This window comes from Rhea pennata, chromosome 7 (assembly GCF_028389875.1).
Source record: "Rhea pennata isolate bPtePen1 chromosome 7, bPtePen1.pri, whole genome shotgun sequence".
Taxonomy (NCBI): Eukaryota; Metazoa; Chordata; class Aves; order Rheiformes; family Rheidae; genus Rhea; species Rhea pennata.
In genome coordinates this window covers 31,253,814-31,280,176 of record NC_084669.1, presented here as the reverse complement: position 1 = coordinate 31,280,176, position 26,363 = coordinate 31,253,814, and the positions used below count along the sequence as shown (strand labels likewise).

The following is a 26,363-nucleotide window of genomic DNA, read 5'->3' as shown; positions in this document are numbered from 1 at the left end:
CCAGCCCGGGCGCGGTGGGAATCGAAATAGTTGGTCTGTCCTCCGCGCTTCTCCCGCTATCCGCGCTTCCAGGGGCCGAGGAGCCAAGGAGCAGGCAGTCCATCAATAACAGTCATAAACAGTTCATTAGTAGCTAATAGTAATTAAATACAGCGAGTTACAGCAATTACCTACCAAGAACTGTTTTTAACGCAACCACTGAACCGTTCCACAAAATAGCTTCTGAGAACAGACGGAAAACAAACGTATTTCGCTTTGATATGGGATAACAGAGAGAAAACGCTTGATCGTCTCTAAGCACAGACCACTCAACGTGTATCCTAATGCAACAGGAAAAGGTGAAGCGCTTTTAAAATTATTTCCGTGATGGTCCTTACAACAAACATATGCTGGCTGCATTATCTAAATTTGTTCTGCGTTAATTATAGATATATGAAATCGTTCCCCGGTTTTCCTGAAAGCTGACCTGATTTAACAGCAGGGAGGCATTACACGTTTGCCAAATGGGAGACCCAGGCTCGGGAACAGATCTGACTTCCCAGGCTTCTCGCCAGAAGAAACTGAACATGTCATACAGGTAATTTACTTGGCCCCAGTAGGGGAGGCAGGGGAGAAGAGCAGGGCCGAGCCCTGAACCCCACGGAGATCAGCACCCGCCGACCGTCACCGGGGCGAGGGCAGCAAGCACCGACCCGCAGAGGGAACGAATTTCCTTGCAGGAGCAGACAGAGGAGAAGCAAGCCCCCTCCTGAGCGGCGGCTGCATTCGCACTCGGTTATTTGTGCTCTGTAACAGAAGATAACTTTCATTCCACGGTCAACACTAGTCAAAGCCGCTTGCTCGCTTCGCAGCAACGCGCAACACCGCAGCCCACAGGAACAGGGCTCCTCATCCTCCCGCACAGCCTGCGGACCGCAGCCTCGCCGTAGCGAAGAGGTGTCCGGCTGAGGGCCTCCCCCAGTGTGCTGCACTCCATATCAACAGGCTGAGATGAAAAACTAAAGTCAAGCAGCTTCTACATCCTAATATTTTGCCCATTGATCATGCTCTGCAGGAAAGCATGCACCACCCAGTCAGTGGTATCCGCTCTTGCCTTTCTGTTTTAAGATAGTACAGCAGGCGATGAAAAAGGGAGTGACAGTAGGCAAAATACGGTTTCCTGTTTTCTAAATTGCTTTCTTTAGTCAAATTATGGAATTTGAAACACTGTTACATGTTTTTAAAAAAAGACGCGCTATACAATATGAAAGAGTCCTCAAAGTTCAACTTCTCCACACTTATTACACTGAAGGGTGAACAAGCTTTCAGTATATTAAGCTATGTATTACTTTTTACACCAGTAACACAGCAGGGAACAACTACAACAGTAGAACAGACTCCAGTTCATCAAAAAACTCATTAACTCTTAAGATATCCTGAAATTATTTAGCATGAGAACATTCAAGGATTATACAATCCCAGAAGAAACTCTGGTGACGTTTTTCAGAATTTCCTCCCACTTGCCTGTACGCAAAACTTTGTGGCTTGAGAAGTGTTATTTTCTGCTTTACTCCACACCAGATAAGGATTAAAGTTTCAGTAACAATCATGCATCCCCAACTATGTGACCAAGCAAAAGACCTTAGTTGTACCTTCATAAACATGCGCTTTTCATACATGAATTTCATAATTTCATATTTTGATTTTAGGAAAACCAAGGTATAGATATTAAGTGTCTTGCTTCATGTCAACTCATGAACATAAGAGGAGGATCTAAGCAGTTTAATCTTCAGTGATCTTTAATTACTAGAACTGTACCACATTTGCATACAGTTTCATCTAGCTTTTTCTTTTTTTAATACATAACATTCTAGTCATCTTGCCTCCAGATTTCACTGCCATATGGACAGCAATATTTACTAGCTCACTGTATTGAACTGCCCTCATCACCGTCAGGCTGCACTTTAAGAGCATACCAACGTCTCACAAACCATTCTGTAGGAAATGTGTATTTTACCATGATGATGAAAACATGACCATTACCATCCTTCAATAACTCTGCATTCAAATTATTTGAGTAGATTAAATAACTTCAGTGATAGTTTTTGATCAATCTTTGCTTCTAAGAGCAGATCACCTCTCAAGTTTATACTTGACTTAACAGAAGTTTCCTAAATTATTAATACAGTTTAAACTTCTCCCTCCTTCAACCTACATTTTTAACTCCAGTCATATCCTGTTAAGACCACACCAGTTTGGAAGCGCAGCTATTATTTTTCAGACTGACCGCACTGTTTCCTTATTGCCCTTTTTAATCTGTGGGACTACACATATGAAATGAGGAAGAATTCCACTTTGCCACAACCACATTCAAGACCTGCTCTTCTCCAGTTGCTTCCTGTATTGTCACCCTATTTCTGAAGACAGGTGCTGACTGTGAGCTCCTGATTCAGCACCATCTTGAGAGATATTTGCTTTAAGAGCTTTAGCTCAGATTTCTGCATCTCTAAACCACAGGGAAACAAAATGCTTCCAGAGAAATTATCTTGCTCCTGGCAACACGACAATATGATCATCTTTCAATCTCCCTTTCAGTGTTTCCTATTATTCAGGATAAGATAGGAACCTTTTCCTTTGTTTCCAGAGTTATCAACAGAGCAGCTGCCACTGTAATTTCTGATCTAACAATATATCCACCTACTAGAATTCACACTGCCTCTTCAAATTTCAGTGCCTTTCTGTCTTTCACTTGTGTGTGTCACCACCGCTGGCACTACCCACTTTGGACCACAACTGATCAATTTGACAAATCCTCTCCAAGGGTTTTTAACTTAATTTTTTCTTTTTGTTTGACTAACCCTTAGCAGCTCTTTACAGCATAGCAAATGGGACAGTCTAAGCAAACAACCTGCATTTTACAAAGAGGCACTGTTTGCAAATTGAGGTGTCTGCCTTCTTGCTTAGCAAGGCTTTCAAATAAGAGAACGTCAGATCTGCCAGAAGAAAGGAAATCCTGTCAAACTGATATTTCTGGTGTAGTACTCTGCAATGAAACGATTAACAAAGTTAGCACTTCAGTATTCATAATTAGGTTTCAAAGCTAGTGTCCTGCTGAGATGAGGTGAGGGGCTTCATACTCGCCTTAGCCCTACTGTCTCAATCAATCTGGCTGAAAGCTCATTTTTCATGTAGTTTATCTTTGGAAACCAAAAGGGAAAAAAAGAGTCATTTTATTTTTAATTAAAACATCAAATTCAAGAGAACACAGCAAATTCTGAGAAAAATCTATGTTAGGAAACCAAATCCTAACATTTGGGGGATTATCAAGGCCTATAGTCAATTCTGCCCCAGCTGCACAGTGAACAAGCCTACCAGCTAGCCTAACCAGGAGACACAGCAGGCTCAAGAAGTGTGCCACAAAAAGAACTTTGAGGCAGTAACTGCCTTTAATAAAGGAAACACTGAATAACAAATAGGACAACAAGCGCACACAACCCGTAATTGTTCGCTTTCCACTTTTCCTTTCCTTCCTTTATTTTGATCTATCTGGCTGACACCTGGAAACAACGTGTATACTCAGCTATAAAATAGAAGCATGTTAACAGTGACATAAGAGCACCATAAACAGTTTTGAGATTAGCTGTATTGCTCAATAAGTTTGCTTCCTTTCATCAATATCTAAAAATAACATACCAAAGTTTAAATACAGTGTAAAAGCCCAGCATTTCAACAGTGATCTCAAGCCTCTCAATGTCCAATACAAAAGAGGTTAAGTTATATTGTACCATGCTGCCAGACTGGTAGAGGTAATCCCCACTTCCCTACTGAAAGGGCCTTTTACATGAAAGCAAAAAAAAAAATAAATAAATAAATAAATAACACTTTGCTAAATACAAATAAATATAAAGGGAACTAGCTATTATATTATTCATGTGCACAAACATTAATCAGTAGTTTCACTCATTAGCTAATGTGTATATACATACAAAAAAATAAGGTTTGGGGGGGGGGGGAAATTGTAAAATAGTGAAGAGTTAGGAGATGAAGAGCTCAAAAAGTTAAGATGAAAAGCTCAAAAAGCCAAAAAGCTGTGTCTTTAATCAAGACATAAGATCTTACGGGAAACATCCATATAGGTAATTTTAACTGGAATAGAAAAAAGTCTGAGAGGTTTGTCTGGAATATTAAGAACAGATAAAAAGAAAGATGGCAAAAGGTAAAAAAAGAAAAAAAAGAAAAAAAAAGAGAGAGAGACTGCAGTGCATCCAGCAGCAGTTCAGAATGAAAAGGATGAGGGTACAGTTCGTTCTTCTAAGCATAAGATACCACATACTAGGGAAGCATTCTTTTTACTGCATATCTAAGCAAAGCCCAAGTGATTTTGCAGTAGTACATGACAAACTTCATAGAAGTTATACAAACCTGCGACTAATTTAACCACATAGAAAAATGCAAAAAGCAAGACAATTAGCTATCTTCATTTAAAATCTCTTCAGATGCTCAGAGGCCAATACAAGCCCTAAATGTTCTTTCAAAATCAATCCATCAGGCAGAGAAAATTACAGAACAAATCTTATTAACATCACTGAAAACGTTTCAATTAAAAATATCAATCTGTAGAAAGACTCCCTCCCACTGCTGATGAATTGAGAAAATATCGAAGTTAAGGGTCATCTAAGCACTCAATCTGATATCTCACTAAATGGAGTTTTCCCAAAGATTGTTTTCTCCTTTACTTTACATCTTATGCTACCTAATTACTCTTCAGCTTCTTTCCTGACTGAGGAAGGCAAATCATAATGAATTTGCACCACTAGCCCCTATTGTCATGTTATTCATTTTCCTTTCCCTTTGGATACATGGCAGTAATAACTTTCTTTGTTCTATTTCTGTAAGCTTTTACTTATGTTTCATGTTTACAGTATCTCTTTTCAAATGGAGAAGAATATTTTTACTACGAAAACTTACACAAAGCTAGTTAGTAACACTACTCTGTTGTTACAAATAAGAAAAAAAATAACAAATGCTGACAGTAAAAATACAATATATAGCAGTTAATGTTGTATCACCCTATACACAGTAGAAATAATTTCTCACACTATTATACAGACTTTCTAAAAGAAAACAAAATGCTTCTTGAAACATTTTACTTCAAACTGTGAAGGACTGACTGTAAAAATCAAATCAACCAAGCGCAACAAGTCCAAGCCCCTAAAAAGCCCAACTCAGATTTATATTTTTCTGTACACAGCATTTAAGAGCAACATCTATTTCCTCCCTTTTATCTAAGCAGCCTTTCTTCTGTATTTTGGACCAAGATCTAGGCATTCCTACATCCCACAGTCCTTGATATGACTATTTCAGAAGCTAAGGGAAGTCCAACACAGCTGCCACTCCTGAGGACTATGGTGTTCCTCATTCCTTAGCACTCAAGGCACAAGCATAATGCAAAGTCCTCCAGAGATGAGTGACACATCATGAAACTGTTCCCCATGCATAAGAAGGTGCTGTGAAAATGGCCTGTAGAGAGCATCTGTATGACTAGCTGGGTGTTCAAACAGTTACTGCAGTCACTGAAACATTGTAGTCTCTTGCAATAACAGTAACAACATAATAATAATAATAATAATAAATAAGTCCCAGAAATCTAACACCAAAAAAAACCCTCACACCAAAGATAGAACCTACCTGGAGTTCATCAGATAGAAAATCCTGCTGGACATCATAGAAATATGATATAAACTACAAAAATGAACCACGTACTCAATACAAAAATAAAGCAAACCAGTATTTGCCTCATCAGATGTGTTTTCCAGAGCCAAGCCTCACATCAGCCAACCCCTCTGTCCTTTTTCTGAAGCCAGGAAATGCTCACTGGGCAAAATTCACAGTAGGACAGTGCAGAGCCCTCTCTATTTCCCAAGTCAAACACACCTTCACCTGCCAGCACAGGAGCTGAAGGGTAACTTCAAAGCCTGACACACGACATACTGCCAGAGCATCTCTGGACAAGATGCTGAGACTTTTGCTCGTATTAACAGGTATGATGTGACACCCCTAACAAGAGATCGACAACACCACCAGAACTTGCAGCCGTAGTCCCCAAAACATGGACTTCCAGCAACAAAGCTAAAGATGTGGTTTGTGTAACCCGAACTGCAGCAGAGTCACTAGCACCTGCGGGCAGCCCGGACACCGTCCGAGCAGCACAGGCACCGCTCTGGCAACAGGACCCAGGGAAGCACATTTCTGAGCTCCTGCAGGCTGGAACCTCTCCCTTTGGCATCACTACAGGGGAAGCAGTATTTGCCAACCCTCCATGAGTTTTTTGCCACCTAATCTCCAAATAATCAAGGAAACTATCAACTAAGACTATTCAACTAGATAATGCATCAGGAAAAAAACACAGAATAAGGACTATTCAGTCTGTTTCTGAATTCTTCCTCCATATATCACTATCCTTTTCTTACAAAACATAACATAGGAGAATCTCAGCTGTTCTTCCTGGTAAGAAAATAGCAACTGAAATAGCACTGATAAGTCAGCCAATAAATGCCAGCCAATTTTCCCCTCTTCTAGAAAAATTTGTTATATATTGCATAGGTAAAGTCCCATAGCTTGGGGACTTTAACTCTCCAACTTAGGCAAAATTCACAGTAGGCCAGATGAGATACTTTAATGCTTAGTATTTTCTTTTTGATGATGATGATTTCCAAAGTACTCAAGAAAAACAGTACATACACAGATTTGAGTCCATATTTAGGTATACCTGTAATTAGTAGGTCAAAATATCCTCAATATAGTAGTATCTAAAAACAACATCTTAAAACCCAAGGAAAGCATGACATTTCAAAATGTTTTCAAGAAAGTTTTTAGTAGAAGTAACATTCAGGAGAAGTCACATTTTTGACCAGGTCTTTTCATTATTTTATATATGTCCTCCAGAAACAGGCTAGCTGTGGTCCGAGGACGCCGCGGCCATCGCTCCCAGAACAGACCTGCACACAGGCGATACCGTGCTCCTGCCGCAGCTTTGCCAGGGTGCCCGTCTGCCCCCAAGGGGACGGCACCGGCCCCCCAGGTGGGAAGCTGGTGCCATCTCCCTTGTTTCGGCCGGGGGCACTGGCAGACTGCCACACTACTGCCAAGCGCCACCAGTTTCAGAGCAGAAGCAGTGTTCAGATCTTGAACCTACTTCAAACTGCATGCCCCGCATCCTGTGGGCAGAGCCTCAGCAGGTATAAAATGACAAGCCTGCTAATGTCCAGGGAGCTCTGACATTTACCAATAAATAATAGTCACCGTCTCACTTTCCTTGTTATCCCATTGCACCAGCATTTTCAGCAGCCCAGTCATCATTGGCTTGCACATGTGGAAAGATCACTTAATTTAGATATGGAGATTGCAAAATTCTTTTATTTTACAGAAATATTTACCTGGACTGAACACACAAAATTACATAAATCCTTTCCCTAAAATGTATATTGACTGCAGCAATTAGAGGTTTGAAACAATTTTCCTGGAACAGCAAACCAAAAAGATTCTTTGTATTAGTTATCGGCCTAACACACACTAACTGCCATCCTTGAAAAGTCATCAAGCAGGGATGGGAGAAGGTATTTAGACCACTGTTCTGCTTACTTTCATCTGCATGAAAGTGACTCAAAATAGTAAATAATATACCATAGGAAAGGAACATACTTATCAAAACTAGATTTGAGGCTTTCCCTTAATTTACTGGAGCATATTAAGAGCTCTCTTCAGTATTTAATAGTCTAAAATAAAACATGAAAGTCCTCCCTCACCAAGCACAGAACTGCTTTACTGGTAAAGCAATTTATTTTCCAAACAACTAAGTGATGCCATCAAGTGGTCAAGAAATGCACTGGTTGCTTTCCAAAATAACTTCTGGTAAATCCTCATTGGATGCACTACATTTTGTATGGAAAAAGCTATCACCATAAAACCAGAAGAGGGTATACTTTTCACCGACAAAAGAACATTATTTGAGAACACTAATAAAAGATAAGAGATAGCCTTGTCTTATAAAGGACAGATCTGATACTACTCTCAAGCTCCTCCAAAGAAAAGTAAGACTCTGAAGACAAACACAGCTTTAGAGCTAATAATCTACTTAGTTCACCAGCTTAGTTTTGCTATCAGCTTTACAATTGGGTGGATTGGGAAGAGTGATGCAATAAAAACTACGTATTTTACGTATTGGAAAAAAACATTAAGTATTTTTACATTGTAATTTAGCCATGTGAATAGTTAAGGATGTAAAGTATTGCAGAATTTAAGCATTTTCTACTTTTTTTTGAATTACTAATAAAAAAATAGAGCAGGCAAAATCTGACAGGACATGCTCCAAAATAACCCCATTTCTGTTTTGTGAACAAAATGTAAAGCCATCAGCAAAGTCTTTCTCCCAGAATCATAGTTTAGCATCATGTTCAAAAACATGAATAAGCATTTCTATTAATTTTGAACGGAGCATGGTTTTGCAGAGCTACAGATTAATCACAATGGCATTAATACTATTTTAAGGCAGTAGACAGAACTGAATAATCAGCTCTGACTTTTTCCCCCTTGAACACTAGTTCTGAGGCAGAATTAACTGTAAACCATCTCAATTACTGAAAGGACAAACCATGGCTTTCTCAAATGCTGTATGTTTGACTTCTATTCCTAGCAAGTTCTTCAGTAATTATTTTCTCTTTTGCCCTTCAGCACAGAATAGACTGCATTTTCTCACCCTCTGCTTCTTTTACCTGCATTTCAATACAAATTATAACAATATAGAAGTTTTCCACACCTTCATCAGCATTCAGCAGGGATGCTCGACTTCGCTGCCTTCTTCAGGGCTATTTTACACGTACATGTTAAGACTTATTATAATATCAGCACAGTTCAGGCTCCGTTCTGGCATGCACAAAAGGAAAACTCTACCATGTACAAAAAGCAGTCAAACAGCAACTCTAAACAAGCTGATAAATCCTCCCCATTCTTTGGTACTGAGAAACTCAGATGACTGAGGGGTACTGACAAGCAATGAACATGTTAGTCCACCTGGCCCAGCTATTTAGCAGCAACAGGTACAAAAAAAACACGCCAACAGAAACTTCAGTTCTTCATCCCCTTGCTTTCCCGCCTCCCCCCTCCTCCTAATTACTCCCCGCCGTTATACCACGCCGTATGTCGAGAGCAGGAAGGAGGGACCTCAGCCTGCGCGTCACGGCATTGCTTCTGAACCAACTGCAAAGCGCGTCCCTACTCTGTTGTTTCCCAACGCATTAGGGGAACGCAACAGTCACGGTGCAGAGCTTCCAACTCCGACTCACCTACAAAAATTTCAACCAAACCAAAACACTGACGCATAATCCCTTTCCGTAACCAAGCTGCCACTGTGCTTCAGTAATAGGCCTGCTTTAAAATGACATATTCAAACAACTGCAAAAATCCCTCCAAAGCACCATCGCACTTCTGCTGACCTATATTCAATGTAGGAGGCTTAGTATATATACCCCAAATGCTCACTTCTATCAAAGCTGGGGGCTCTGTGAGAGAAGCTAAATATTATAAGACTTGTGATAAGCTCACAAAAGCTACAGTTGCTTCCACCTATGGACAGCAAGTCCCATACTCCAAAGACCACCTTAAAAAAAAAAAAAAAAATCCCTGTAACATCTCCTTATTAACCTGTTTTCACTTTTTCCCCTGCCTCAACATGCATTACAATCTACCAGCAAAACAGCCAGCAATACTATGAAAGCTGTATGAGAGGTCAAAACAATTCGCATCAGTGGGAAAGCATGCTCATTACGAAGGAGCCAACTTTTCCAAACACCACTTATTTACACCAACTGCTTAAAGTCTTGCAGAGTTTATGGATCTAGCTATGACTTAGTATGTATTTATTGACAGGTTTTTAGCTGGTTGATCTATTGAAAGATCTCTGCAAAATATCACATACTTACAACTGCATTCAAGGATTATGCAAATATTCCAAGCCTAGCAACAGTCTAAAGCAGCTTTTCCATTTTCCAAAGTCAACTTAAAAAGAAACACTTTCTTCACTCACAAGATACATAATGCATTTCAAAATTTTTTGCTCAACACTCAAAAAGGGCAAGATCCTACCCTCCCTCAGCATCAGCATTTCTTACATGAAAAAGATTCTGCTTACAGATCTCAAATCCCTGTTACTATGTAGTGCTACAAAGAGGCTGCTATTAAAATACTGCAGCTCTCCAATTTTCCTTTCAGCAGTTCAGTATTTCCTTCTTGCCCTAGAACAGCTTCAGACACCATGCGTGATGCGTTAACAACGAACAAAGCTACTCTAAGTTACTACAGTATTAGTCTGAATTTCTTTCCTTTAGCTCCACATGAGTCAAATCAGGGAACAACAACAAACCTCGCAAATCTTCAAGAGTTTTCATCTGAATACATGAAATGAGCCAGTTGTTCAAACATGTTTAACACCTGATAGTTCCTACTGTGAAGCTTAGGACACATTATCAAAATGTCTCAACATCTATGTACCTCTTGCCCAGAGGCTGTTGGAAGAGCAGGTCACTTGTTTTGATGCTTAAATGAAAACTGACCTCGAATGTTGCTCCTATTTTGGGCTGCATTTAAAAAAAGAAAAAAAACACACACACTCAACCTCTATCTCTGTGGATAAACAGATTTATATCACACTGTGGATAAACAGATTTATGTTACACTGTCACAGGCACACAATATTCCTTCAGCTGAAGGAAGGGAAGGGCAAAATCCTGCACCTGAGGACAGCTAACCCCATGTAGCAGCACAGGCTGGGGACCAACTGGCTAAAAAGCAGTTTTGCAGAAAGAGACTGGGGGGTCCTGGTACACAAGCTGGACATGAGCCAGCAGTGCATCTTCGTGGCAAAGAAGGGCAGCAGCGTCCTGGGCTGCCCTAGGAGCAGCATTGCCAGCAGCTGAGGGAGGTGGTCCTGCCCCTCTGCTCAGCACTGCGGAGGCCAGACCTGGAGTGCTGGGTCCAGTTATGAGCTCCCCCATACAAGACCGACATGGAGCTACTGCAGCAAGCCCAACAGAGGGCCACAGAGATGAAGGGACTAGAGCATGAGGAAAGCTAAGAGCTAGGACTGCTTAGCCTAGAGAAGAGAAGGCTCAGGGCAGATCTTATCTCTGTACACTTGATGGGAGGGAGTAAAAAAGACGAAGCCAGACTCTGTAGCAGTGCCCCCCGAGAGAACAAGAGGCAACAGGCACAGTCTGAACTTCAGGAAGTTCCATCCAAATATAAGAGAAAACTTGTTTCTTAGGAGGATGGCCAAACACTGGGAGAGGCTGGCCAGAGAAGCTGAAGAATCTCTATCCTCGGAGATATTCAAACCCAACTGCACACCGTCCTGGGCAACCTTCTGTAGCTGACCCTGCTTGATTAAGGGGGCTGGACTAGATGATCTCCAGAGAACTCTTCCAACCTCAGCCATACAGCAGCAGGTTTGGCGTGGCCCCCAAGGACTACACTCCACAGCTAGGTCACTCAGGATTTAACTGCTCAGATGTCACTTGCCGTTAAATCATCTGTACAGCTAGCTTTCTACTGCTACTAAAGTAAAGTGATGTCTGCTGATTAATGTGCGACTCCTCCCCCATCCATGTTTAAGCTTTTAATGCAGCAGTTTTTTCCTTCTCCATTGCTCAGCTGGCGACTGGGTTCTAGGAACTCACAGATTTTTTTTTCTTAAAGCATCCAAACCATAGCTGTGAAGGAGACTTAGCATAATTAGAGTTTCAGTGAGCTGTTCAGAGCTAACTTCATTTTTCAATACAAGCCTTAAAATAACTTGCTTAAGTGCCCCAGAAATGGAAAAGGGGTATATTAAACTCATGCTGACAAAATACCAATTTTATGTAGTACTTCATTGTATAAAAATAACTATATATTAATATTTTATTCCACTAGTCTTGTGTCCTGCCTTAAATGAAGATCACTGATCAGTTCATTGAACTTCACGCAAAACTTTCTGCTCTGTATTTCTTCCTCCTTCACTTTCATTACAATTTTATGCAAAGATTACCTCTTACATCCAGGTTGCAAAGGATAAAAACTCTGCTAACAATTAAAATATTAATAAGACAATTAATGCTGGTACTAAATTATTCTAAAGTGAAAATTTTGGAAGACCTGTAATTAACTACAATGCTTATTCATCTTACGGGGTAATTTGAGGCAAATAAGATGTTAGGTCATACATATGAAACTAATCATTAAATTGTATTATAAAATATATAATAGACTGGAGAACAGAGGAGAGATCCAAAACCAGCTCCAGCTAGCAGGGGGGCCTGTGCCAGAAAAGCAATCGCAGCATCGCATCTTCCCAAATATGCTCCTGTAAAGCACTGCAAAGCCATTTACCGACGCGTGCGCAGAGAGTTGAGATCTTAAACACAGACGTAAGAGAAATGCTCAAACTTAAGAGACAGGCCTCCTGCCAAAGAGGCCAGCGCCAAACTCCAGCTCCCTGCCGGGCGTGCAGAGAGGTTGGCTGAGGAGACACAGAAGACGCACCTCAAATAGGGAAGCACGAAGAGCAGGGCTGGGATCAGGATCCAACTTTCACTTACAAACTCACTTCCTAGCAGTTACAAAATAATAAATAATATTTTAGATAAATCAATTTGTAAACAGAAGTACTGTTGCAAGCAAGGATTATTTTGCCAGCTTCTCCCTAAAGGCTTTTCCTACATCTCCGAGCACGCAGTAGTTATTGGGACATACAGATTTCCTCAAGCTTTGTATCACAATAGCATGTTCAATCTTCAGTTCTACGAGCACTACAAATCTCAAGTTACATGAAGGTGTCATGTGCCATACACAAAGTGCTAGACAGCCTGGACACAGACAACAGCAACAACTGCGTTCCGTTCCCTGTGGGGGTAAATACTTTGAGTTATCATCCTATGATTTTTGTACTCACTCTGATTTTCCTTTTTTCCTGTCAGTATACACTATCTTATAGAACGAATGACCCATTCAGGGCAAGTTAGTAAGCTTAGTATGGTATATACATCAGCTAACAGTCACATTTGTTACAACGTTATTCTTTTCTAATAATTTCTGAATTGTTTCATAAAGTAACTGGACCATAAGAGTGAGAACACAGTATTAGCACCCAGGCCTGACGGTACTTTCCCCTCTGAGAACTCGTTTACCTCATGGCCTACACAATCAGCATATGGGCTTTAAAAGCTTTCCAAGTCTGTCCGAAACTGAGAAACTGCCTTCTGAGGTTAGCTCTGGAGCCACCATCAGGTCCAATTCCTGAAACCTCGGACATTGTAGTCTGATCCTGTAGACCCAGTAGTTACTATTAGCTTTCCAAGCCTCCCAGGTTCCTTAAACATAACCCTAATCCAAACTTCACAAGCACTAAACTAGGTTATTTTTTCATTGCAAGAATCTGATCAAGTACGCAGTTTTCAGTAGTTCCTAAAACACAGTCCCTTCCCGAACTAGTACAAAAAATAGAAGTACAAAAGCATTAACATCCCTATATGTATTCTCATCTTCAGTTTCCTCAACACATCAGCTTCCTATGGACGTTCTTCTAGAGGAAATCATCATCCTGAAAACTGAAGACTCCCCTTTCCCTTTTTCTTTCCCTTTGTGCCTTGTGCAGGCCAGAAAAATCTCTTCCCACATTCAACCTTTTATCTTTCTCTCCTTCTTCCCTAAGTGACTGATGAGAGACTTTTATAATCCAGTCTTCTTTGTCAAGAACCATCTGATCATCAGGGAACTGAAGTCCTCACTAAAAAACTTAGTTTCTTCCTATAGTGGTCACTCCTTGCTCTAAATTGCCTTCTGTAATCATGGAAAATTTGGCAGTTCTCCCTTGCTATTTTTATACCATCACTACTTAAAATTTCTGTTGAAGATAAGACAAAAGGAAGGGGAACACCCACTTTTAAGACGGGCTTTTTCAGCTGCTATCTACAGAGTTCGTAATACTAGAAAGAAGTCATGCATTACAAAGAAGCAGATTCTGCAGAAAAAAATCAAATTAGAACGATTCACAGCCTGCCAAATATTTTTCCATATGATGGTAACAGGGCAGACGCGTCTTCCCCATGAATTAAACCATTCCAGCAGCTTCACAGAAGAGCTAGACTACTTTTGTCTTAAAAGTACTTTTGATAAAACACACTAGAGAAGGTGCACGTTTACACCCGCCCCATGTCCCCCTAAAGCGCATTCTGTAGTCACCTTGAGAACTTCCTACAGTATTTATTACACATACAGCACTACACACCACCTGTATTTTGGACCCAAAACATTTAGATAAGCGACTTTGAAACCAAATGATATTTCCTCCCTCATTGGGCCGAAACTGCGTTAGGTAACCCAGGAAGCTCCTTCCAGGATAAGCCATGCCAGCTAACATCTCCGGGGGCTTTTTGTCGGAGATGCTCTCCATCTTTACACAAGAGTATTTTGACACAGTCCAAATCTACATCGAGACGCTCTGGCAGACAATGACCTCGCACGTTTATTACCCCTTGAAATTCCATGGGAAATGGGTCTTTTTATACATATTTAGGCTGACATGTATTTCTCAGTTGTACAAGAAAAAAAGCGTTTTTTTCCCCCACAGATAGCAGAGCCCTTTAGCTGTACAACCTAAGGCACAATACATTATTCTCGGGCACAGTACCAACACAGGCTCTTAAATATTAAGTCCCAGTCTAAAGCACGCTTCAAGTTGGGGAAAGCAGCTGCCCCGCACCCAGCTGAGCCACCTGCTCCCATACAAGGTTTTCCCCGCTCCTTTGGGCTTCTCTGCGAGTAGGAGACCACGCTGAAGTGCATTCACTTAAGCGTACATTCTGCACAGGATGTTCAGGACACCTTCATATTTTTTTCCAGAAATGTGTCATTAGCTTACGTATAAATATATACACACACAGGCAACATGCTTAATACATATTTTTCCACACACATATATAACACGTGCCTTATTGTCTCCTATTCAGTGGTGCCACAGGGGAGACCAGCGAAGCTTTGACCCTAGATGGAGCATGCATATCAGCCCCAGTTACATGCTATTTAGGGGCACACTTGAATAACTGCAGTGGCCACAACTTTATGAGCAACTGCTAGGAGTTAAGCTTCTTTGAACATCAAGCCTTGACAAAAGGCTTGATTAATATTGTGGTATTAACAACACTGACAAAAAGACTTCAGAATAGAAGGATGGCACATGTTAGCAAAAAGGACTTGCAAAGGTTTTAACGCAAATCTTCGTTATTTCCCGTATGACAATGACAACTACACAAAACTTTAGGCAAAACATTTGTTTCTCTACTTCTGTTGGTTATTTATTTATGCTTGGCTTTTTTTTTTTTTTTTTTTTTTAAGGGGGGGGGTGTGCAGGGAGTTGTCAGCAGCTGAAATAAGCTCCCAAACACCTTACATTCATCTAATCTGAAGATATCAGATTCAGACTAACCAGGTTACTTGTGATACAGAAAAATCACTTGCTTTCTACCTTAGAAAATAGCTTATACAAGGCAGGAGAAGGGAGGGCAGAAGGGGGAGAAGGGATGTATTACTGTCTCATAGAAGCTACCTACCTTCCAAGAAAGATTTTTCAGCCACATTCATTTTTTTCCAGCAAAACTGTTCAATTGATTTTCCATTCTAGATTTCATTACAAATATTTAATGCAAAATGCAGATTGCATGACTTGCATCATAGCCATTTTTCCCTAAAAAGATATCCTCTGAATGAAGACTAGTTAATACTTTAATATTAAATTTCAGACATAGACAATAGATGAGCTATATGTCTAGGTAACATTCTTTCAGTTAATGAGCTAACTTTGGAACATATACACACACATAACAGAAAGGCAGGCAGCATTTTCTACGGACGCTACCAGCTAGCATTGTCTCTGTTTTGTGCTAATTAAAAGACAGTTTCCACATTGTGTGGATACACTCTACCCTTCAGGACAAGAAGGTCTGAACCCAACCAGCTGGACTGCACCAAGCCCCAGGAGCCAACTAGCCTGTGCAGCCTCCTCAGGTGCATGCACAGCCCTCTATCAAACAAACAGCTAAATGGTCCTTGTGCCCCACATGCTAACACACTGAAAAGCAGATGCAATCCCAAAGGAATAAGCATTCTGAAGTGACATTTTCTTGCCCACTGACTCTTGCTGAAGTCATTTAAATTTAAAGCACTATAAACCATAGATCAAGTGCAAGGTCTTAGGTACTTTTGAAGAACATACACAACTTTGAACAAAATCCAAGCCATTCTTATTTTAAACCTAGCCTTGAAATTTCAGCACAGGGAATACCTCTAATTTTACAACAAATACTTGCAAAAAGAAACAACGAACACTAAATTTTGTTTTCAGTTCCAAAACTGAAAACCAGAGCTCTGCCCTAGCTGAAATCCCTTTGGTCCCTGCCAGCCCCAGCAGCCCCCTCCCTTGCACCACTGCTGGGCAGCGCAAGCTGCAAGAGGGTAACAGCAGCTCAGGGCTCACGGCCCCTCCGGGCTGCCGCCAGCTGGGACGCAGGTACCCGGAGACAGCCGGGGCCTTCGCAGGTGCCCCGGGACAGAGCACTGCTGCTCTCCATCCTCTGCTTGGGGCTCATGCCAGCCGAAGCGGTGGCTGAATCAAACAGTCCCCGGGCTCCCTCATTTGGGAACTCTACCCCAAAATAACAGGCTTTTTACCTCACTAGAATGCCAGCGTCTGCTCAGAGCACAGTAGGACTGCCACAAAAAAGCACCGTGCTTTAAGCCACTTACACGAACGAGGACAGAATTAAACTTTTGTCAGCTATAGAGTTGACTGAATTTAGGTGAAAAACTGTTTCTGATCTCTGCACATAAGCGCAAGACAGAAAGAAGCTAGAGCCGCATCTAACTTATCTAGACAAATGAAGAGAATAGCATATTTCAACACAGCAACGCAAAGAGATGAAGAGAAATCTATGCGTGTCACGAGATTTCAGGCCTTGCATAAGGGAATCACATGTAATACTATTTTTGCCTACTGAAAACAAAATAGTACAGATGCTGAAAAAAAAAAAAAAACACAAGTGGCCAGGCAACTGATCTCCTGCAACTACTTTTGGTATGTAAATAACTGGCCACGTACTTCTTGTATAGTCCAGGATCAGATCTTTTTCGCTACAAGATAAGATACCCTATGTTTTCGTAGTCACCTGTCAGTTACACTGAAAGACAGTTTAAGAACACAGTTTATTTTGAGGCGCAACTTTTGGGGACCTCTTTGGATCTTCTGCTGCCTTCTGTTTGTTCCTCTGCCAGGGTTCAGTTTTGCACTTCTGTAGCCAAAACCCTCACTGTAGTTAATCAATATTAGCTGGCTCGGTCCGCCTAGGTCAGCGTCTTCTCCGTGTCAGTCACCGATACCATACGTGCTGCAGTAAAGCTTGCGGGACAAATACAAAAGCAAATTCCCATGAGAGATTATTCTTCAGAATATTGTCATGTTCATTGGCCTTTGTGCTAAAGCTTAAGAATTTAAATTCTTTATAATTTCTTAATCCTATCAAATACAGTTGTGGATTTTCTAATTATCTATTCATGAGTTTAATCCTTGGGGCAGGGTGAAGCACACTGTAAGCTCCTGACACTAGATGCTTCACAGCTGTGTGTTCAACATGTTAAGTTCGTGATTTGAAAAAAATTTCTTGCTGTTTTTAACCCTTGACTCTGCACGATGGGAAGTTAAATAGCAAACCACACTTGCTTCCTCTCTCAAGCACCGTTTTCTCTGCTTCATGAAACCTTTTTTGCAGTTTCAAATATCTGCTTTTCCACATATTTAACCAGTTCTCTCTGAATACTTAAGTCTGTTTTACAAGTATCTGCACAAAATAGAGTCACCAGAAAAGAACAAGGAAAAATATGAACATGACACCCCTAACACACTTACATTGACTGTTCACCAGCGACAAAGGTCGTTTTTCCATGAACATCAGCAATCCAGTTGTGAGGTTCATTATTTCTCCACGTGCGCAGCTTTGCAAGCCTCTGCACCAGATTGCTCCTGCTGTTACACCACCCATTCACCTACTCTTAGGAGGTTACAAGTCGCTATAGCTATGCCCTGTCTTGAGTCTGAATGTCGCATCTGCACAGTTTTGCTACCTAATTGCTTTTCCCTATTCCAGTTCAGAGACAAAAATACTAAACACTATTTATAGCGCAAAACTTCAGATGAACACAGCATTAGGTTTTTGTGGTGCTGACTATGTGTTTTGCATGCTTTCTTAGAGAGCTCCTGACTTGAGAAAGCATCTTGCCTCCACTCCTCCCTTTTTCTCCTGAACTGCATAGATTCACTGCTGGCTTCATCCGAGAGCATTTGTCAGAGCGTGATTTTTCCTATCATCATCTATTTACCTATAATAGTACTGTCTGAACAACCTCAAAGAATACCTATACACTAGAGCCAACACTTCTCCCTTAGTCAAAGTTCATGCTGTTTTGACAGTGTGTCTCGAACTGGGTACTGCATTGGTAAAACCTACCGTTACTTCAGTAAGAGCCATAAGCTCTGCAGCAAGACCTCGAAAAGCACTACAGCACTCCTGGTCTGAGAGGAATTTCATCTGCACTGTTGCAGCAAAACGTCTCATACCAGTTCCTTAAAAAGCAAACAAACAAAATCAAAAAGTAGTGAGATGGTTACAAACCATCGCTGCTACTCTGGCTTTCTAACAATTTACTAGTGCCAAATCTTTCCATCTCTGGAAAGATCCAAAAAGCAGAACCACTATTAACCTGTATAAAGACTTTATGTTTTGTCTACAGAGTACAGCTTACAGCTGCATCAGCTTCTGGTATGCGAGTTAGGTCATTTCGAAGTCATCTGGGTTTTTCTATGCTACAATGCACTAAGCAGCGCAGACAAGCTCGTAAGTGGCACATATTTCACAACTGCAAAGTAGGGCAGGAGGTCTGACGCTCTGGTTAAGTCCCACGTTTCTGATGCAGTCAATACAGTAGTCATAACTGCACTGGTTCTCTCCTTTATGGACAAATGTAATAAAGTGTGATGGAGTTCCAGATATAGAGCCACAGAATTCACTCTAGAAGTCTACAACATTTCTAGAAAAGTGTTATCACAAAAAAGGAAAATGATTCAGCAAGTTACATCCAACACTATTATCCTTGCTTTGGAATTCACTTGGGGAAGGCAAGGGTTAAAAATGCCTTGGAAACATTAACAATTTTATACAGTTTTCTATATATATATCTATATATCTATAGATATATATATAGAACTCTTCAACAAGGTTTTCATGCTACCACTTATTAGCTGAATGGGAGGGAATTTGTTTCCCCCCCCTCAATGGTACATATGTCCCCTTTTAAGTATGTCGTATTATTAGGTTTTGACACCTAAAAAAATGGTAATAGAGGCTTTGTGGCTGAAAAGCAAGAAATTACCATATACTGGTTATTGTCAGAATCTGAATCCTAACCACTTGTCTCATTTCTTACATCTTCGTAAGATGCATTAAATGGAATCATGTTTCAGGACTCATGGATAACTCTTTTACAAGGTAAATGATTTATTATACTGTCATGAACTCTTACAGGGCTGCTACTGGTTTCAGACAAAGTTTTATCTTATATTTCACTTAGATGAGGACTGTACCCAAATTTCCTGTTTGGAATACTTTTTCAGCAATGAATGTGGAAAAGTTTGCACGTCATGTACTTCAGTATTTTAACCCAACACATCACTGAACAATATTAGTTACTAAACATTTATGAAGGAGCTTTGACAAGATTAAACAAAAAAATCAAAACTGTTTTTCTGAGTCCCAAAAGCAGAATTACAGTCAGCTTTCATTCTACTGCCTCACCATCCATCAAATAAAAATCATTGGGCTCACAGATACTATCAGATAAAACAACAAGGAAATCACGGAAACAGTACCTTGCCACAGCATCCAGAGCTTGGCCTTTGAAGAACATCTCAGAGCTTGTACTGCCAATTTTGCTCCATTTGATCTACCAATTACATCTAGCACAAAAGAATTCACTTATCCCTGACAAAACACTCTTGTTCACGTTCTCTTGGCTCAACTGCCACAACGCCCTCTCGATCTCGGCATCTCCAAGAGCACTGCACAGAGTCAGACCTAATTTATTCTTGCACCAGCCAAGAGAGTCCTCCCTAGTCAGTCAGGGAAAAGCAGTAGCTAGAATAAAACTTCTCCTGCATCCCCCGCTTCCTTCTTCAACTTCCCATAGCTCAAGTATCTGGTAACAGTTCAAAACGGCTTCGCCAAAACAGAAAAATCCCAGAGGAAGGACAAAAAGCAAAATTGCTAATGAAAGTACCCAGTCTTTATGGGCCAACTCTTCGGACCACTTCAGGTGGCATTAGATATGCGAAGTTTGGAACGGGAGTGTAAGGGACTTATTATATAAACTTGACTCCGAAGATACAGGGTCTAGAAATTGCATACAGTGATTTCAAGGAGCATTTATAGTAACATATGAATGTATGATAAAATTCATCCCTATTCAGCATTCAGAGTTTCACTTAAACCTAAGCAAATGCTCAAATCTAATCAGTCAATTTTGATTAAACATAAGAAAAAAATCACTATCCTGAGATAGATCTTGCTATGCTTTCAAGAAAGTAACACCTTATTTTAGATACTATATAAAATATCTGGCTGCAATACAGAAATAAGGAAGCAGACCTAGTTGATGCAATTAATTGTGAATACACCTTCCACATGCTGCCTTGCTGGTATCACCACATAGAAAAATGAGACACTAATTAGTAAATATTTTTCATAACACTAACAGTTACCTTTCTGTTCATTAGGTACCCTGTTATTCCTTTGAAAACTGTTTCGCAAAGGTATAAAGAAAAAAATTAATTTGGGTTACAGGAACTTCTTTTCACCTGAAACTCTACAGCAAATATCTAAAAGATAAATTAAAAGCATTGGAGAATAGCAGTTCAGAAAGTGATGTCTAAAGGGCACCATTTTTATTTTTTAATACACATAGAAAGATGTCAGTATAGAAGACGACTAAAAGCTGTAAAGAGATCTGCATCCAAAGAACACTGAATTGGTAGCACTGAATGGAACCACTGAATGGAGCCTGTCCACTGACGCTCACAGGAAGGCTATGTGACCCCAAGGATGTGCACTGTGATGCTCCTGTACATGTACTCTGAGGTTCCAGAGGTTCAGTGTAAAATAAACCTAAAGATGGCTTCCAAACCATTTTATTTAGTATTCTACAGTGGAATCATCTTTCATAAAAATCAACTAAATTTAACCCCTTTGTCATTTGACTTCCTTAATGTAACATGGTAATGTGTTCTGCAGTTCAATAACGCATTCCACAGAATTCCTTCCTTTCATTCATTTTAAACCTTCTCCTATTTTCACCAGAAACCCGTTAGGTCCTTGTTATGAAACACAGGGAATTCTCATTCCCTATTTGCATTTCTCTACTATCTATAGTCTTACATACTTCTACCATACCTTCTTCAAGCAGCAATCCTATTACGTTTCCCCTCCTGCGCAGGCTGCTCCACACCTTTGAACATTTCTGTTGTCCTTCTCAAGGTGTTATCAGTTTTAGCATGACCTTTGCGAGACCAGATTCACCCACAGCATTTGAGATTGGGATGTCCACTTGAGTGATGAGGTTGTTTGTTTCGTTCTCTATTACCTTCCTAAAAACTTCCAAGATTTATTTGCCTTTTTGACTGCCACTAGGCATTTGACTGCTGTTTTCAGACAAATAGCCACAATAGATCCAAGATCTTTCCAGAGCGGTAAAAACAGTGAAAACATATATTCTGCATAGAAGCACATATCAAGTATATTGCAGCAGGAAACGTTTCCTGACAGCCCCACAATGACAATATAGTAAAACATCTAGGAAAACTGTCATAAGAGCAAAACACCACACGAGCACCACGTGTTTATCCACCTCAGCGTCCGTTTCCCAAATCATAATGATTATTTGTAAAAGCAAACAGGGAGAACTCTTTTTGCTTTCAACAGTCTAAAAACAGGACAGCTGAGAAACAGATGTGCCCCATTTGGCCAACGTTCAAAAAGCAGTCACCAAATAGACCACAGGTAGGTCCTGATCAGCCAAGAGGCAGGTGGCCGCAGAGCACTCTTCCCACCACACCACGCACACGTTACAGCCGATTGATTCGGTAGCCATGAGTCTCGTATCACTCAGACTGGCCAAAAAGAAACAGCCCCAATACACCCATGGGGTGATTAAGTTGCTTTCTCAGCTATTTGAAGCCTACAGGTCATTGGTCTCGTGAGGCTAATTTAAAGCCTAAACCAGAGTCCCCAGAAATCACTGCAAGTCTCTGTATCTAGCACACAAGATTGAGCTTCAGGTCCTTTGAGGGCATCACGGGGAACAGCTGGGTAGAGATTGCTATACAGTCCTTCTCTTAACCACAGGAATGAATACACGAGGGTGTGCACACCCAGGCGCTGCCCAGATGCTTCTGCATCCAGGCTGCAGGAGTGATTTTTCTTATCTTCACCTGCATCTTCATCATAAACACCTCCAAGCCTAGGGAGGTAACAGTAGCACATTACACAACAGGCATAACTATCAACACACACTTCAGACACGTTAGAGAGCAGGCATGCATGCATTTATTAAAAACATAGGAAGATGAAACATTTTGCAGAAATGCAAGACAATAAAATTCTTGAACTATAAATAGAAACGACTTTCTTAAAAAAAAGTCTGAGCTATATTAAACCCATCTTTTTCAGAAAAGATAGTGAACATTTTTACCTCCCTCCATGAAAACAGACAGCATATTACAAGGCCTCCAAAGTTATTTCCCTGTCAGGTTTTTCTATTTGTATTTCCTAGTTGTCTAGGCGTTTTTTCATTTGCACCCAATTGAGCACTGCTACATCACTAGTTCCTTTATACTGAGCCACTCATCTGCTGCAATAACTTTGTTTTCCAGTCAGCGATTTCATCTCCAAACATCTATCATCCTGGTTTGCTACTTTATTCAATTTTACAAACTTGCCATTGCAAATTATTTGCACAAACGGGGAGTGATTTCTCTTTACATTAGCCCTGTCACTTCTTAACAGGCCCACTCGGCAAAGCTGAAACAAATGGTGGGGCTCACGGTGGAAAGGGCCAGCACAAGAGCAAACAGGAGGTAATGCACACCAACACTCCAGCAGTGATCTACACCAGCAAATACTACTTATTGTGGAAGCCAGAGGAGACCAAGAAATTTCATCTTCCCCTTAACCCTCTTGAAAAAAAATATGCTTCTTTAGCATATTTTTTTTTAAATAATCCACACTTACAGCATAATTCCCCTTCTACACATTTAATTTAGAGGATAGAAAAAAATAAAGTGGGACATCATCGCTTGAAATAAGTGAAAAATATCACTGCCACAGCAAATAACTGTAGACCCTGTTTTAAACACCAAAAAGATGCACAATCTTAACAGGAGCTAAAGGATCAACTATAATATCGCTGCCTTCAAATTCTGCTCATCAATTGAAGCATTCCTATTAAATGGTCTTCATATATTCTTTAATTCAAAAAATGCCCCAAAAAGGTCACTTAAATTCTCAAAGTAAGTGGATAATATCAGACAAAGTGTCTCATGCTACAAGCAGCTAATGGAAAAAATATATCTTAGGTCCAAGAACATAAAGTTTCATTATGTTCCATAAGGTTAACTTCTCGCACTTCCCTACATCTGCTTGGCCTATCTTACACACACTCCAAGCAGTGTAAAAACTTGAGCTCTGTAACAAGTGCAGCTGGAGGCCTAGCAGATACTCGCTACCTCCAGCCAGCTTTTTCACCCTGTGTATCAGCCTAGGTTTCCAGACATTTTACATACTTCAGTTCGTTTCTTCTCTCAGAAACCTGGATTTTTCTACATCCAGAGCTCAGGAAGGCCAAAAGGTACCTCCGAGCAATGCAACCTGTATGTTTGCTTTTCCTTATTGAAATAGCACCTCGAGAGCACTCGGTTCAACTCGCACGCTGCCCATCAGAGCAGGCCTTGATTCAAATCGGAACAGCTGATGATATCCCTGTACCCGGCTCAACAGCGCTTCAGAAATGAAAGGATGACAGATAAAAAGAAAATAACCTGTGTCTTTCAGAGGCTGCATCTTCTGAAGAGCAGCCTAAAGAGCTGGGCAGGCCTTGCAGGTACCTGGCTCGCCAGCTACACTCCCTGCCCGGTCTGCAGAAGCAGCCCCCGGAAAAGCCCCCTGCCAAACGGAGACAGGCTGAGCCACAGCCCCTCTGCAGCAAGCCGTGGAGACCGCATGGCCCAGGTCCCAAGTCACCATCCCATATCCCATAAGCCTCATTAAATAACTTACACGTAACTTTGGAGGTTCCAGATGTGCTGCAATACAACAGCAGCCCTGCGCAGCTGCGAGGTGCATCACTGAAAGCAAACTGCCACAGCTGTATATTTAACTCACTGGTGTCTTTGGACACTCGTAGCAACCAATCTCATATTAATGTTAATAGAATGAATGATTTGGCAAATAAACCTCATAAGCCTTGATTGCATTAATTCTGGTCAGTGGTTTTTCACCTTGCAGAATCATTTCCCAGCAGAGGGACAAGACACTGGAAGTTTCACACACACACTGTTGCACAGCAAATGCCAACTTATTTTCCTTAGCTCCCTTCTCCATAAGGCCTAGGGCTCACCTCTAGTCCTCCCCCCCCCCCCAAAAAAAAAAAAAAAAATCTCCAAACAGTTGACTGAAAAGTCTCTGGGCTGTTTCTTTTTAGTTTAGAGAAACAATAGGAAGGAGAGAGGGGTACCTGACAACAATCCTGAGATGCACACGTGGTTATAAGCCCTGTAGTGCCGAAACATAGAAGTTGGAATCAAATTGCATACAAGAACCATTCTGAAAACTAGAGTAAACTACTTTGGCTTGAAGAGTCTTTCATTTCAGTATCCCCAAATCAGTAATATTTGGCATAAATCTCACATGAACAATATTTATAGATACCTATTCTAATTTTTTATTATAAAGTATGTGCAAGACTTAACAGTTTTAAACTATAACTTTGGAATTATAGCTCTAGGATAGTTACAGTACAAAACCACACAGAAATACAAACACACATCATTATCATTCTGCCACTGGGCACATGAGCATATTTTCATCCTCTCAAATAAGTGAAGATCTTGCTGAATCACTGATTCTTTATTCTGTTCCAGTAGCTTCACTTGAGACACCATACCACCTACAGCACAGCAGAAGTCTGTTACATTTAGTTATCAAAGCAGAAGTAGAAAAAGTCATTCAGTGTTTATCTGCACAAATATAAACTTGGACCAACACTTCCAGCACTCAAAGTCTTTCAGGAACTTGTGACCTTAGGAGTCTAGTTAAAGCTACCTTCAAAAGCAGGCAATACTGAGACAGGAGGTGGGCACTTTGCCCATTTTTAAAGATTTTCTGCAGAAAGCGTGCCAGCAACGATTTTAAGGTCAGGTTCGCGCAGAGCCTCTGGAGAAACTACCAGCTCACTGTAGCTTGCAGACACCCCCAGAGAAATAACCTAGGTGACAGCAGCTGCCCTGGGCCACCACGCACGTGGCAGGGCCGGTCACCGGCACACAGGCTGCAGGGTCACATCCTCCCGTCCTGCACTCACCACACTGGCAGCCCATTTGCATCTTCTGCCCACATCTTTTCCACCCAAGGACGTGACTTTCAGCAGCAACAGCAGTTAAACATCCTAGCAGATAGGGGAAAGGGCACTTGCCATTGTTCTGGCTCTTCAAAATAAGATCAAATACCTGACTAAAAGACAAATTTTCTCCTTTGTGAGGTGGGGGATCAGTGGCTGTTGCATGCAGGTGGTCAGATGAGAGGCTCAAAGCCTTGCTGACAATATAACATGCAGATCATGGTTTCCCTTCCAGCCTATGCAGCAAGAATCTTGAACCCAGTAATACTTATAACCCCCAAAATGAGCTACATAAATCCACCATCATTTACTCATAAAATGTCAAAGATCACTTGGTAAAAATCTAATAAAAGTTTATTTTAAAAAAGTAAACAAAAACCCACCAATACTCGCTCCTTTAAATAAAGCTGCCATCTTTATTATACTGGCTGGAAATGAGTGCAATAAATAATGACTTGTTTTTAAGGCCAGAGATCACTATAGTCATCATCTAGTCTGACCTGCTGCATCATATGGCTATGAAATGTCAAAGTAACTCTTGCATATCTACAGATCGAGATGCACCATATGCTCAGCTTCACCAAGCC

General features: G+C 40.8%; 1 protein-coding gene across 3 annotated transcripts in view; it reads right to left on the bottom strand.

Moving 5' to 3' along the window:
• GRID1 (glutamate ionotropic receptor delta type subunit 1) overlaps positions 1-26,363 on the bottom strand; it is a 493,423-nt gene that overhangs the window by 291,651 nt on the left and 175,409 nt on the right. The gene's annotated exons all lie outside the window — the stretch shown is intronic.